Source organism: Lygodium microphyllum, chromosome 28 (assembly GCF_053477565.2).
Source record: "Lygodium microphyllum isolate KBCC chromosome 28, Lygodium_microphyllum_v1.1.10, whole genome shotgun sequence".
In the NCBI taxonomy this organism is placed as follows: Eukaryota; Viridiplantae; Streptophyta; class Polypodiopsida; order Schizaeales; family Lygodiaceae; genus Lygodium; species Lygodium microphyllum.
Window position 1 is genome coordinate 13924889 of NC_141162.1, and position 16367 is coordinate 13941255.

Here is a 16367-nt window from a genome sequence, read left to right on the forward strand (position 1 = left end):
GAGTGAAGGGTTAAGGGAATTTACATGCATGCTTGCTGTGCTTTACTTCGTCATGATCCAATCATAGAAGTTTGGGTTATACTCCAAGTGAGCATGATAGTCCATGTCATGGGATCTAATGCATACATGTGTAATGTGGGTTAGGACATCAGTGAGGAAGTCACCGAAGTTCATTCTGCTAGCAATATACAATTCTTCCTTAGTCAAGATTCGATCAAAATAGGGGTGGACCATGACATATTCCTCTAAAGGTTGTTTGCACATGATGGGGAAGACTCTAAATGAGGTAGGAGCCACATAGGTAGGGTCATACTCAGCAATTTTGATTGCGCATCTCTGCTTGGCATTGGCCATGATTTGGTAGCCCTCTTGTTCCCATTGGAGATGTAGAGCGTACCATTTGTGTAGAAAGAAAGAGTCAGAGTTAGCTAGCTTTGTCAGCTCTTCTATTGCAGAGACCTTTCTCCTGCGATAGGATGTGATTAACCATTGTGTGCAAGCTTGCTCTTGAGAGATCTCACTATCAATCAATTGCTTGGCTACCTCATAAATCTTGATGAACACAAACTCATAGTCCTTCCAAGTGCATGGCACGAAGCGTACTTCCATTGCTAATGTCTCATCGAGGAAGCCTAAGTTACAGCCATTCATAGTTCCTGGCTAGCATGGTGAATGTGGTGTCCAAGCATTTGATGCAAGTGACTAATTCATTCCTTGTATTCACGGCTAGGTCCATGGTCAACGTAAGGATAGATTTACGCTTATAGGAGGGTCTAAAGCCTACGGGAGGTTGGGTTGAGTTGGATAGCTCAACTATTGATGCGTGTCTTCTGTGCTGTTCAATGGGGTGATTGTTGGCCACTTGTGCGATGAATTAGACTTGCAGCTAAATTGATGTGCTGCCATCTGCTTGTGGAGTAGTTAGGACATCAGAAGTGTTAGGTTGAGTTGGGCCTAGGAGTAGTTAGGACATCAGAAGTGTTAGGTTGAGTTGGGCCTAGGAGTAGTTAGGACATCAAAAGTGTTAGGTTGAGTAGGCCTAGGTCCCAACTAGTTGTGGCTTTGATCAATAAATTCATTGTGGTTCTATGGATTTGGTGATTTTTGAGTCAATGGATTTCTCACTCCTAGCTGGCTCATCACTTTGTGGAGATGGGTTGGAGGGCCTAAATTGAGGAGCATGCGTGCTGCTCCTAGACTTGGGCAACCAAATCTAGTTATTGCCTTCGTAGTAGCCTTGAGCGTGCAAGAGGTCTTTGGGCACCTATCACAGCTTGATCGTTCGTCTGTTTCTGTATCACCAGCTTTGTCTCCTAGGCTTTAGGTGTGAGGTTCTACAGTTACAGGTCCATACTGTTTGGTTGCTCCTAGGCAACCACGGTGGTCAATTGGGCATCCAATTGAGATGTTGCTTAGCAGTCTTGGGTGTGGCTTTTTTAGGTCGCAACCAATTTGTCTCGGCAGGGTGGGACAAGTTACAACCCCCCTCCTTAGACCTTGCATTAAGTTCCTCTATCGATGGCATTGCAGGCTTTGATGGAGCTGTGCTGCCCTTGCTGAAAGTCGTCACTATCTAAACATTGCCAATTTGTGAGATGAATGCACTGCGAGTCATAGTCAACATTATAGTGTGTTTTTTTTTTTGAATGCACATCCTAGCAGTGATTCCTTACCAGCGGCCTTGGCGTTAGGCATCACATAAAAGATCATAGGTAGGCTTTTAGTCTCGATAAAGACTGAGATTTTGCACTTTCCTGATAGAGATTGAGTAGGACTGTCCTCCAAATAGATTGAGTTTAGCATTGGTAGGCTGCTACAGGTAGGATTGACCAATGAGGGTCCAATGATTCGTGCGAAAGGATATTATAGTCACCTCCAAGATGTGTGTCTTCTGGGCAATCACTAATATGCATGGGTAGGCATATGCTATCGTTTCCTCATTCTCATCCTCTATCTTAGTGATGGTGGCTACTCTTATGATTATAGACATGTTTAGCATTGGAGGCTTGTGTGGTGGGTGCGCTGGTGTTGGTTGATTACTAGAGCTCCTGGCCATCATGCATAGTGGTACTCATGGTGGGACCCAACTCTTCGGTGGCAGCTGAGATTATGTGACTTTTTGGGACTCACCGCCTGCCTTGGTAGCCTATTTAAGATCCTCCTCTTCATTTGAGAACTGCAGATCAATGGTGGCAAGCACATGCATCCAATCCCGCTCGTCCTCGAGGCAAAGTATATACTTTGTTAGTGGTCCATAGGATTTGCTACCTTGTGAATTTCCTTTCAACATAGTAAAGATGGCATCTAGGTCAACCAAAGTGGTCTTCCAAGTATCCATCTAGAGTCTTACAGCCTCCAATCTATTGCCTAAGAATATGAGAGCGTTGCCTCCAATCAATGTCATGAGCAAGCTGCCAACTACTTGCTTTTCGTTAGGCTCCACACTCTTTTGCTAATGATCTTGGGCAATTTGTCCACCCATGGCATCTAGGCTCTGTCTATGTGGTGTTACATGGTGTAGATGCATCTCTTGATCTAAACTAAGTATGCGAGACTGATGTGCTCACACTAGAGAGCTCATCAAATTCGTCTTCCATGATGGGTTTCGCATCTTTTAGGTGCGCTTGGGCTTCTTTCACCCACTCCTTGAGCTTATCAACTACTTCTAATTGGTGCCTTGGATCAGGATATTCTCCAACCTTGGCACCCCTTTTCTGCTGTCTTAGAAGTAGATGTCTCTACTTTTGTGTCTGTGACTTGCTTCCCCTCTAGTAACATGGTGGCACTATCTATCTTAAGCATAATCCTCATCTCATTGTGCTTTTTCCTTCTTCCATGTCTTCTATTCCCTATTGAAGCTACATCAAGGTTGCTAGGTCATGGTAATGAAATACTGGCCTGCTTTGCCTGTGCTCAAATCATGATATTCAGTAGAATTGGTGTGGCTTTTCCATTAAGTGTTTCAACTCTGAATAGTCCGAATGGTACATATGGCATGATAGCCAAACTAGCGGATGGTTTCCACCTATGGCACTCAGAGTACAAGTGTGTGATGCCACATTCATGGCATCTCAGATCGAGCTTCTCTCAATTGGCTTGTTGCCTTTTTCAGAGCATCGTGATGAGATGTGTCCTGGGTGACCACACGTCCTGCGATGGGTTCTTGGTTCTGTCCTCCTAGACCTCTACCTCTTCCCCTGCCCAACGTCATCACTGGCAATTGGTTTGAAATCCATCAAGATGGGATTACCCTCTTCGTCATACAAGACATAAGAGTTCATGCATGCTTCGTCCTTGTTCAGCTCCTCTACATAGTATATTGGATCATCACTCGGTGGATGGGTCATGATGGGTCCAAGTGGTCTAAGTATCCCTATGGGGTTGATGTCTGTGTTGATGTCCATCCTAGGAACAACTGTCCATCATGATGGGTCCAAGTGGTCTAGGTATCCCTATGGGGTTGATGTTTGAGTTGATGTCCATCCTAGGAACAACTGGCTTTGAATCATTGGGTGCTGGGAGTACTAGTGGATGGGTCATGATGGGTCCAAGTGGTCTAGGTATCCTTGTGGGGTTGATGTCCATCCTAGGAACAACTGGCTTTGAATCATTGGGTGCTGGGAGCACTAGTGGATCTCCCTTTCCATAATGTGATGATGTATTCCCTAGGCAATAAGGCTGATTGTATGGCTATGGGTATGGCAACCTCCTCGGAAATCAACAATGCATTGCATCATGGCCAAACCTACTACAATTGGCACAGGGTCTAGATCTAAGATCCATGCACTCGGCAGGAAGGCGGTTTCCTCCACAATGCACGCATTGCACATGAGGTCATGTGGGCCTTCTCATCATCTCTTGAAGCTTAGCTAACTCTAGCTTCACATCTGCTAGCTCCTAGCTCTGATCGACATTCTTTCCCTTGTCTTGGGTGCTCTGGTTTGATCTTTCACTAATGGTCATAACCCTTTCTGAAGTTCTAGAGATAGTGCTGTCTTAGGTTGTGGGTCTTGAGCTCCTCTCTTTGAGTAGGTCATCCACTCGAATGGCTTCTTCAAAGACCCTAGCTAGCGCATCCCTTTGTAGGTTTGAGTTTCTCACCAAGGCTTTGTAAAGCTCTTCACTTCAGATTCCACTTATAAACATGGTGGAGACCACTCATTCACTAAGTCGCTCTGCGGGGCTGGGATTCTCTTAAAGAGACTTCGCACGTTAGTGACATGGTCTCGATATATTTCTTGTCCTTTTGACCAATATTCATCAATCCAACGATGAGGTTGTCAGAGTATCCCACCTCAAAGAATCTCTTGATGAAGAGACTCTTGAGGTTATTAAAGTCATTGCGTTTGGCACTGTTTAGACTAGTGTATCATGTCCGTCCTTTGTCTCTTAGGTAAAGTTTGAAAGCTTATGTACATTGAGCAAGGTCTGTGAGGCCATTCACCTCGCATACTTGCTCAAACTGCTCCACAAATACAGGTTGTTGAGTTGCTTAGCAACCATATGTATCTTGGTCTGGCTCTTAGAATTTGGGGTGATTCCTAATCCTACTAGCAACAATGAAGTTGCCAACGTTGCTCCGCAGCTATTTTATCTAAGAGGAGTCACTTCGTGAGAAGCTTGCAGCCTCTATAGCTCTCTCCTCTCAGTATTTGGTCATGTCCTAGCTCCATTGGCAAGAGCCAAGATACCTTGGACCTCGTATAATTCTATGTCTTGTCTTAGCTTTTGAGCTCGTTGCTCTTGATTGTATACAGCTATGCTTAACAGCGCTTTCCTTGCCAACATTCTCTCCTCCTCTAAATCAACTAAGATGTCCTCGGATGGTCTACCATGATGCTCCATTTTGGTTTGCAGGTCATACTGGGTCATTAGTTGTTGGGTGTTGATTGGGAATTCTCCCAAGTCAAACTCGTCATTTTCCAAGTTGGTGCTGGCTCCTAACATATTGTTGACCTCTTGAGCAACTAGGGCATTGAACAGATTGACCTAGCTAGGTAGATCTGTGTCCCTAATCGTGCATGTTGTTGTTGTTGTTTCTCCCGATTCAAGTCTCTTAGTCTTCGGCGACTGGGGTCCTTAGCCGTTGTTCAATGTTTGGGGTTTCCTCCTACTAGTGGGTTCGTTCAGCTTATCTTATCTTGGGTGAATTCCTTGTTATTTAAAACAATCCTCGATGTTATGAGCACTCAAATGCTAGTGGTGTGCTCCTCAAAGTGCGTTATGTGAAATTAGGCTTTTAGCTTTTCTATGAATGTCAAATGTTTAATTAACGCAGTGTGCAAATTCAATGAAAACAATACAATGCAGCATACACTTTCATGATTCTTTCATGCATTTAACAACCACTCTAACTAGTTTGTCTGGTCTCTATAACGTCCTAGATGTGTGGTCTAAGGGGTAGCCCTAATCCCCTTTGGGCACCCATCCCTTTTTTACATGCTCGGCCATTTTAGCCTAGGTCCTCTTTTCCTATTCCCTTCTATTTGCATCGTGCCTTCAGCCATGCTTGTCTACATTTACAAATTGCATAAGAGGAGGCTGACACTCTTTTACAATGATTTAGAGTGCACTTTTATGTTTAAAATGCACCTTTCCTCTTTTGTTGCCCTGGACTTTTAAGGTTGTCCTTGCGCTTCTGGCCGCCTTTTTTTGCTTTGACTCGCGTCTTTTTAATTTTCTTTTTGCTTTCTTTGCACTGGGGCTAACAAAAAGAAAATGCCTAGCACGTCTATGATCGAGGTAAAGCAAATATTACATGAGTTTGTTGTTGTTGGTTATATTGACAACAAATATATACTAGAAATATAATATCTTTTGAGTTCACAAATTAAGGCTATTGCACTTATCCAAGTTTTGGACATGGTCTCAAGAAATACTTGTAGGTGATAGTAATAGAGCAACAACTTATGGGTATGTAGATAAAAATTCCTCAACAGTTGGAGCTATATACGAGCATACTTAGACAAGAAAATTCAATCTATAGTAAGACTATACATATACCCTCTAACATGGCAGGAGCAAGAGTTGTAAAATGAGGTTGTGAATATCCTATTTTTTTCCATTGAGATTATTACAACCTTGAACATGATTTATTGTATTCAAATTTGGTTAGCAATGGTTGCCTTACCCACTATTAGTTTATCAATGACTTGTTAGAGTTTGTAGGGTAGTTGCTTGAAACATGTCATGGTCTAAAGAAGCCATTAGATAAAACTTGGTTGCCTAACACGTTGAAATAGAGTGCTAGAAGGCTAAAAAAGTTTATCTCTTTGATAGCCTTGCTAATCAACAATATTAACAAGCACCCTATAATTTACATGGACATGCATGTGTCCCTATGAAGATCTAATTGATACATAATGTGATTGATCTTCAAATGTTTATGGAGTTATTGTTATTGTAGATCTTGTGATCATGGTATTCAATCAAAATAACAACTTACATATCATACAAGATGTATTGTGATGATACCCTTTCATGAAATCAAAAGTACCGTAAAAACAAATAATAGAAAGCAATGTTCTGAACATTTAGTTTATTGCTCAAAATGAATGCATAGTCTTCCACTTGTAATATGATATTCAAAGTAAAGATTTTATTTCCGACTTCCAACAAGAATCCATGAAGAATTGATGGTATGAGTTGTGAATGTGGAATCAAATGTTGTTTTATCTCTATCGAAATGCCTTTTTAGATAATAAAAGAATGGCCCTATAGGGCCACAACTCCCTAAGGTAGTCAAATACTAAGTAAAATATTAAACTTATGAACCCAATGAATCCTTTTTTTGTTAAGAATTTGAAATCTAAATTCTGAACCACCTTGTCAAAGATATCTATGACCCATGTTCATATGGAGTTTGACTTGGTTGTGTTATGTTCAAGTATTTTGCATTAGAAGTGCTAGAATGTTGTTATAGATGAGGCTTTTTTGGACAAGGATTTTTAGTGCCTGTTGAAAATTTTAAGTAGGGAGGACCTTTTGAGTTTTGCAAATGATTATAGAGAGCTCACTTTCACATTGCCACTATGAGTCTTCTATGGTGAACTTTATTTTTTTGTGCCTAACCTTCCATGTTGCAATAGTTGTGTGCTAGAGGTCACTAGGGTAGCCTTACATCTAACTAGGAGTCTACAAGTGAAGTGTTCAAGGGCTGGTTGTTTGGGAAGGTACCACTCTTGCATCATCATGAAAGCTTGAGAAATGTGACAACGTGCAAGACCAATTTTCTCATTTGCTTCATTAGTGGTTGATTGGTTTCATTTTAAAAATATTGTTGCTATATGTGTCTATAATTAGTGGCATATGTACTGACTAGGTTGCTTTAGCAATGCTTGTAAGCAACATTGTTTGCTCTAAAGATCAAATCCAAGAAAGTGATCATGAAGCACTTTAAAATCAATATTATTTCCCCTTGAAGTATTACATTATAAACATTACAGTGAAGAACCAAATGAGGTGTAAAGAGAATTCCAAATTTGTTCACTTCAAACAAGATTTTGAGTTCTCATTTTGTAGGAAGCTTTTTATGCAAGCTTTTCATCCATTCATGTGATTCTTTCACATTAGGTGCAAGTGTCAATAATAGTTATAATAGGCTAATAATAATAATAATAATAATAATAATAATAATAATAATAATAATAATAATAATAATAATAATAGATTTTAATTACAATTGAGCAAATGATTGGCAATTGAGCCTTGAATCAGGCTAAAGCCCTTTAATAAGGCTTACTAAGTTGGAAGCTGCTGTCATTATTGACTCTAGCCCACCACCCACGTAAGTGCCTCACCTCCCCATCAATGCCATTACTACTTTGCTCCTCTCTTGGTTAACACAAGGACGTAGGCTAGAAATGAAGGGAAGAGCAAAAGGAAGAGGAGCAAGAGTAGGAGGAGGGGGAGAAAAGGAAAGATTGAAGAGAGGAGGAGTAGGAGTATTTGGAGAAGAAAAAGCCATGGCAAGTTGAGTTTAGCGTGCTTCTTCTTTGTGCGTGAGAGAGATGAGGTTCTTCTTTGTATGTCTGTGAGAGATGATTGTTGCAACAATTTGAATAACTATTTTGTTTTAAAAATTTCTAAAGTTTTTATTTTGATTTTCCTATTTGAATTGCTAAGGAAAATTGTCCATCAAAGTGATGACTTTGGGCAAAGGGCAAGCCCGTAAAAGAAGAAAACTATCCATCTATTGGGGGTGGGACTATATCGCTTTCATGGGTGCAACTCTATTGGCCCCCTACTACTGTTCACAAAAAAAATTGAGGTTTAATGTAAAATGAATTGCAAGAATTTTGAAATTTAAATAATAAATTTAAAAACCTTAGCTTTTACGAGATTTTTAGTAAAAAAATGGAAAATACATGTAAATTGGTTTCAAAATCCCTCCAAAATTTGAGTCGGAGGTTTTTGTATTTTCTATCAATTTTTTTTTCATGAACACTACCCCCTACCCTTGATCATTAACACCCAACAAAAGGAGATCTAGGGTGAATTGTATATCTTAAAGCCCAAACACATGCAAGTACATCAACTTGTGCATGCTAGTAAGTGGCCTCAAGCACTAGTGGTCATGCACAAGTGGAGTAAACGGTGGACCCCCATTCAAATTTATGCCTTGTGGCTGCGTAGAGGAACGAGCAACAAGCAAAATTGGCTTCCAAGAGAGAGAGAGTGTTGCGTGCAAATTGATGAGGGTATGCTTGAAAGGCATGTCACCTTAACTTGCAGAGTGAAACATAGTACCATAAAAGGTAGATCTACTTAGGAGACAGTCGGCGGGCGGGAGCTCCCTAAAAAATGGAATTCAAGCAAATGGTACCTGCCCACACAACATATACTTAGACTCTATAGCTGGCATTAGTAAAATTGACTTGCGTGTGTCCCGTTTCTTATCTCTATTTTCTGTTCACTGGCGAATCTGGAAAAGTGCCACGTCAACAGCTGAGTCATTGCATACGCAAACATTTTTTCATTTTATGCTTCGTCGCCTACCGACATACACATCGCTGAAGGAAGCAAGCAGGTGAACAACCAACCACGCCAACCAAGCAAGCACAGGAGGGCACGCGCTCACCAGCAGGTACGCAGGTTTTCAGACATGAATGAGAGAGAGAGAGAGAGAGAGAGAGAGAGAGAGAGAGAGGCGTTGCTTCGGAGCCTCTGCCGATACAATAAAATCATTCCTGTGCTTTGGCTTTTAAATGAACATGCCGGGAGGCCGGATCGTGGCCTTATCATTGTTTTGCCACAGCTTTAGGAACGCATTGTACTCATTTCATGAGAAACATGCGCATCGCTCGCATTCCGTGAGAAAAAAATTCGTATTTATCGGTGCATTTTATCAGTTCGATTTCAAGCTCTCATCCAGTGGAGTTGTCTTGTCTTTGCCCTTTCTTTGAGATGTTCGTCACCTGCAAAGAATTGGTTGTGTGATATGGATGTGTGTAAGATTGATAGACAGAGATCCAGAGTACAGTATTAGTAGCTCATTGAAAGCTCTTTCATCTGCACAGTAGTCTTCTTGACAAACATAGTTTAGTGAAACTTGACTAGAGCTAAATAAAACCTTCATTGAGGTGAGTGATCTAACTGACTTGGAAATTGTCATGATACTGAATGCAATCACACAACACTTCCTACTGAGCCAACATAATTGCTCTAACAATATAGATGACCTGGAGCACAAAACATCAAAGGTTGCATGCAATTTGAAGCCAACATAAAAATGTTGCTGCTGTGAATGCTGAAAAAAAAAGGAGATCACCTGGGAAGAATTAGTGTTTGCAATCACCATACTAATTTCCTTTTAGGCTCCTAGGCTCTTGGAATTGAGGGAACTAAAGCATTCAATCATAAGGAATTTGCAAATCCTTCTAATAGTTCGATTGCATCTATTCAGCTGGCTGCAAGTATTTCATGTTTCTGCAAGTTGGCTTTGATGGGCATGACAATTATAGACCGAGTATTTAAATAGCAAGTTTAGCATAATTTCTGTTTTGGGCCAATTATCATGTGCACAAATTGACATTTGGGGCTACAATGACTTACTCATACAATTGGAGTACTATATCAATAAATCTAGTGCAAGATTTCTTGGTTGAGATGAGTTACAATGCTCTTGTACGTAGGTTAGTGGTCTTTGTGCTGGCATTGTCCTTTGTGAGGTGGGCTTGGTGGGGTGTCCCATGGATGGAGCTAATTTATTCCACTTCAATTGTGCCTCCTTGATGATAAGCTAGCTTTTTGATATTATCCTTGAAGACCCCCAAATATGTATAAGGATTGACATACTCCACTAGCTGCTGTCCATAGGTAACGGTTGGTGTTGATCTCTTGACCCACTATGGGTGGTATTAAACACCATAACCGTGGCCTTACCAAGGTTAACTAAGGGTCCATTGTCCTATGCATAGAATATAGTGCATCTGGATGTCTTTGTAGTCCCTGTGGGGAATCAACTATTAGTATGATATCATCCCGATATCATTTGCATATAGTAAGAGGGGCTTCCAAGTACCAATGAGTGGGGCTCCTCTGTCTCCTTTGAGAGATACAGTCAAAGATCTCATCACTCTATAGTCCAATAAGTGTCAGTGAGAGAGCGCATCTCCACTTTACTCCAATGGTGGAATGAAACATGAGTTGAGAGCCCCTCAAGTGTTTGTACTTTGCAAACCACTTGCTCATATAATGGTAAAATACACCAAGTGAGCTCTCTAGGTACCCTCATGTTGTATTATCTGTGCATTAGTTTTGCTCCAGACATTGTGTTAAAGGTCTTATGGAAATCCACAAAGCAACAATAGATCCATCTCTCATGAGCTCTACCCTCCTCAATAATGGCTTTAAGTGTGAAGATACGGTCCATTGTCAAAAAACCTCTCCTAAATCCAACCTAACCCTATGCTCTAAGGCCCACTTTTTTTGATTGCAGACTCAATTCCTATCCTAGGATGATTTAATTTGGCCTATTTGTAGTTAACCATGATCATGTCGTAATTCATACTAGAACTTAGGAGGAACATGATAAATGTAACAAACCCCTCTCGAGTGAATGATGTGAACATATACAAGGAATAGGTAGATCAATCTCCAAATGGTATCAAGCCTAGAGCCTTGCAAAAGGCTTCAAAATTCTCTCTAGAGAGAGCTTTCATAAACACATTTGCCAAGTTGTTCTGTGTAGAGACATAAACCAAGGCAATTTTCCCTGCATGGAGCTTCTCTCTAACATAATGATAATGCACCTCAATATGCTTAGTGCGAGCATAAAAATTGGATTTCTTGCAATTGCAATGGCACTCTGACTATCAGTGTAAATAGGAGTGGGTAATTGCTGTCCCACACTAGGGAAGTTGAGGGTGAGTAGATCCCTAAGAGATTACTCTTCCCCCCTTGGGTTTGCTTAGAAAAACCCTACAGGATGGCCAAAAAGACTACAAGAGGGTTATAAGATTAGGGTAGGGGATTATAGAGGTGGGATGGGGTTGAGGGTAGAGGGCGGGAGGGCTGAGCTGGGGTTAGGGGAAGGGTGAGGCCTGGAGCACATGGTAGGAGGGATAGGCAGGGCGCTTGAGTTGGGGTTAGGGTAGGCCGTGAGTTGGGAGCAAAAGACGAGAGGGCTAGGGTGAGGGCAGGAGGGTGATAGGCGAGGCAATGGCGACAGGCGGGGTGGGGACGGGAGGCTTAGGCGAGTACACACACACACACACACACATGAAATGAAACAATATATTAATAGAGAGAGAGAGAGAGAGAGAGAGAGAGAGAGAGAGAGAGAGAGAGAGAGAGAGAGAGAGAGAGAGAGAGAGAGAGAGAGAAAGTTATATCAACGTCTACAATAGGCCAAGTTGGCCTATGAGACCAGAACGTTACATACAAAATGTCTGGGAGATTTCAAAAGTCCCAGTGAAGCTAACGTTTATGCTATGTTGAACTAAATTGAGTGGGTACAAAATGATATCTAGACTGGATACAATCTAGAGGTACTCCCATTGCGGTGTGGAACTGCTCCTGGAGTGTTCATCCTAGGATGTCCCGCATGGGTCGGTCTAACATGGAGAGACTAAAGCGGCGGGGCAGGGCCCTCCGATGGCGGCGTAGTATCCCTTGTATCTTCGACATGTGTCTTCTGCGGGGATGGGGGCCGGTGGGGTGTGGGCGTCGGGCTTTGCCTCTCGCTGTGGCTATTTCTAAGGTGGTCCCCCGGGGTCGGGAGGCCGGTGGGGGTTCGGTGGTGGGGAGGGTAGCTGGTATTTGGGAGAATTCGTTGAGTGTGCGTTGGTTGGTGGCTCCTTTTCTTTGCTCCGTGGTTCGTAGGAGGTGGTCTCTGTGGCGTCGTATTTCCAGTAGAAAGAGCCCCAGGCATCTCTGGTCTTTGAATTCCATCACCTTGGAGAGTGGTCCGAATCCTTCGCTGAATAGGCAGTGGAAGCGTCCCCGGATTTCGTAGTACACTGGGCATCTACAGATATAGTGTTCCTCTGTCTCTGGCTCGAGATGGCAGAGCTGACAGATTCGGTCTTCTGGGGGGAGGGGGTTGGCCCCGTATCTGCCCGTTTCGACCCGTAGTTGGTGTGAGGACGTGCGGATCTTTCCGATGGCACTTCTGACCCCGTGAGACAGGTGTTTGTCCATGTAGCTTGGGCGGGTGATGAAGCCATCTGGGGAGATGTGCAGGAAGTGCTCTCGGTAGAAAGCCTTCTTGGTTCCTAGTTCCGACGTGGGGGTCACCCATGTCCTAGCTGTGTCTGTCTGGATGGTATCCATTCTGATGATGCGATTCACCTCCTCTCGGCTGAGCTCCAGGTGTGGGCAATCTAGGCTGTATTGTAGTGGGGGGAGGTGTCCATGTGTAGGCCATGGAGCCGTAGCCAAGTCTCTGTTCGGGCATACCAGCACTCAGTGTCCCCTTGTGTTGCTAGCTGTTTGGATGACTCCAGGGCGAGTTTGGGGTACCGGTGCCAGGGTAGGTCCCATATTCGGTGCAAGAAGGTCACAGTTTGGAAGAGGGCCTCAGCCACGAGGGGCGGTGCCCCTAGCTCTGCGCGGATGATCTCGTGTGGTACGGAGGGCTTGCTTCGGATCATCCGTGAGATCATAAGTATTAAGGGTCTCTCCATCTGCTTCCATCCCTCATAGGTGGCCTCCTCCTTAGGCAGTGGCTGGTCTTGTGGGGCCCTCCGCGTGTGGTAGAGACTGGACCACCATATGGGAGGCCCGTATAGGAGGGCTGGTGTGACCAAGGTGTCAAAAAGCCAGAGCTTTGTCCAGGGTTCCTGGAACTGTATGCGGGCACATTGGTTCTCCATTGACCCGAGGGCTGCATAGCCTTGGGTTAGTCTATCTTCTGCTGCTTTTCTCAAGGTAAATCTCGGTCCAGAGAATGTAGTTCCCAGATAGACGTATCTTTGGACCGCGTCCACGGTCTATCCGCCGTATGTGAAGGGGGGTACCGACCGTCGGAGCCATTGGGTTGACGTGTTGAACACCATGACCTCGGTTTTCCCCAGGTTCACAGTTAGGTCTTTGTCTTGGCAGAAGGTCTGTAGTGCGTCCAGTTGGCGCTGTAGCCCTTCAGGTGTGCTGGAGATGAGGACTATGTCGTCCGCATATAGTAAGATGGGTATCAGTGTCCCTCCCAGGCTCGATCCCTCCTCGCCCAATCTATCTATGTACTCTGAGATCTCATCAATGTAGAGGCCAAATAAGGTGGGTGAGAGTGGGCATCCCTGCTTAACTCCGATGGTGCTGGTTATCTCCTTTGACAGCCCTCTTGGTGCCCGGACTTGGCCCGTTACCGATTCGTATAGTGCCACTATCCCCCATCGCATTTCGGTTGGGACCTCCAGTTCCTGTAGTCTCTGCGTGAGCCTCGCTCATGGGACTGTGTCAAAGGCCTTGCAGAAGTCCACGAAGCAGTAGCACACCCGTCTTCCGTGTGCTCTGCCCTCCTCTATGATGGCTCTCAGTGTGAGGATATGGTCAAGGGTGCATAAACCCCTCCTAAACCCTGCTTGTCCTGCCGCCCGATGTTGGTGTTGCTCTGCCCACTTGCTCAGCTCATGGTCCGGTATGGATCCATAGAGCTTGGCTAGTACATGGCCAACCATGATTGTTCGGTAGTTTGTGGGAACCATGGGGTCTCCGGTCTTCAGGATAGGTATTATGGTGTTGGCTGACCAGCTGGCAGGGAAGCCTTCACATAGGGCTTTGTTGAACATGTGTGCTAGGAGAGGTGCCAGTATGTCTCTGGCATGGGTCAAATGCTCTGCTACCAAGCCTTCGTGGTCTTGGGCACGGCCATTTTGGAGTCTATCAATGGCGTCCCGAACTCGCCCCGTGCTGAAGAATGTGGATGATCTGGGTCTGCTCCTTGGGGGCCGGGGTAGCTGGGGCTGCTTGGGTACTTGGTATAGTGAGGTTGCATATGCGTGCCAAGTGTCTGGGGAGGTGATGGGTGTCTGGGCTCGGGGTTCCTGAAACGCCTTCCATGCCTCTCTGCTGTCCTGTCTTAAGAATAGCTGGTAGAATTTGTGTTCCACTTTGGAGAGGTAGGCTCGTTTCTTCCGTCGCACTAGACGACGGAAGATCAAGCGTGCCTGTTTATGCGTGTGTACTCCCCGTGCTTCGTCCTGTTGAAGACGGAGCCGGGTTTCCTTGCACTCAGCGTCGTACCAGCTATTTTGTGGGACCTTGTTCGGAGGGGTGGAGTGGGGGGATGTGTGGGGGAAGTATTCGGCAGCCGAGGTGTGTAGTGTGCCCGCCAATTGTGCTGTGACCTCCTCCAGGGGTGCGTGGGGGTCCATTTCCTGCAGGCTTCAGTAGAGATGGTCGGAGTATGCGCTCGCCGTTAGCCTGGTAAAGTGGTACCTGGGGAATCTTGGGGGGGGGGTTGCTTGCTGGGGGGGTTAGGTCATACCTGTAAGTTATGTCAAATTGCAAGTAGGCATGATCGGCAGCCACTACGAGTGGGCGAGGTGATATTTTAAAGGACTGGATGTCGGGGATAAGTGATAGAGGGCCGAGGATATAGTCCACTGTGCTTGCTCCCAGTTTCTGTGTGGGTGCTCCATGTGCCCCCCGTCCGGTGCAATTGGCCGCGTGCTTGTGTGGGAAGCATGTGAGGGTCTCTGACCCGGGCCATCTGTTGAGATCGTTGAGGATGGCTAGTCTGTGTGCCCCCCCTAATGCCAGTAGGTGTTCACCATATTCGGTGCATTCAGCTGTCCTGTGATGCCCGGTTGAGTCCTATCTCCTCTGGTGCGATCTCTTTGTACATGTGGTCTTCGCTCTCGAAGAAGGGGGTTTGCCTCTGTGCTGTGCGTGCGTTGAAGTCTCCGGCCAACATGACATCCCCCAAGCTGGAGTAGTGCATGATATCTTCGTACAGTGGTAGGTATGGTGACTCACCCTTCGGTGATGCGTATGGGGAGTGTGTTGGTGGGAAATAGCACACCGCCATATATATGTCTCGGGGGCGATCTGTGTGTATCCGGATCCACATGAACCGGGCTTCCTCATCTTTCCGCATGACTTGCACCGTGGGCTGTAACTCCTCCCTGTACAACACAGCCACCCCTCCGGACCCTCGGGTCCCTCCTTTTGTTCGGGCTCTAGGGTGGCATGCCATCTCCCATCTATATCCCCTCACTTCTGGTAAGTAGGTGCCTGGGCTTTGGTGTGTAGAGGACGATGTCCTTGCCGGTGAAGGTCTCCTGGAATAATCGTGCATCTGTTTTCATAGCTCCGTTGCAGTTCCACACTGCAAACCTCAAGTGGGTCTCATAGGTCGCGCCCCGTCATTGCGTTTATCTGTGATGATGACACGACCATCTCTGTATACTGCCCATTTTCCCGCTTTGCGAGCCTCCAGGATCTGTGGCATGCATTCTTTGTTTTCCCTCTTGCTGATTAGGCGGCTGCTGCTCCTACCAGGCGCCCTGTTTTGCTTGCGTTTTTTGCTGATGTTAGCATCCATACAACCCACGCATCTGTTTCAGCTTCTGTTTTGATGTTTCAGCATCTCCTCTTGGCTGGGTGCTTACATTATCAGGCCGCTTTTACTGTTTTTGACAGTTTTTGACTGATTTTTAGACTTCTTACCACAATTTTTGTCTTATTTTGATTAGATTTTGGGTTATATTGTATGTGAACTCTTGTTTTTTGCAGCCTGTGCTCGTGGTTTGGCTATGTTCCCTCTCCAATTACCTTCTTTTCTCTACTTCTTTTCTAAATCCTCTACAGATGGTTGCTCCATGCACATCCACTGATGATATGTTACATGGAGATTCCTGTGAGGCTCTTGCAGCTTCAGAGAGGGGTTTGGAGACGAAGAAGTCGAAGGCCTAGTGTTACCATTG

General features: G+C 44.8%; 1 protein-coding gene and 1 pseudogene across 2 annotated transcripts in view; one reads left to right on the plus strand and one right to left on the minus strand.

Annotated features, from left to right (window-relative positions):
- Positions 1–8766: 8766 nt before the first annotated feature.
- Positions 8767–13887, minus strand: LOC148011186 (uncharacterized; annotated as a pseudogene).
- Positions 8930–16367, plus strand: part of LOC148011187 (OTU-like cysteine protease family protein) — a 100564-nt gene continuing 93126 nt past the window's right edge. For both annotated transcript variants that reach the window (XM_087670024.1, XM_087670025.1), the window contains exon 1: positions 8930–9085. The gene's annotated coding sequence lies outside the window, so the exon portion shown is untranslated. The remainder of the gene's footprint in view (positions 9086–16367) is intronic.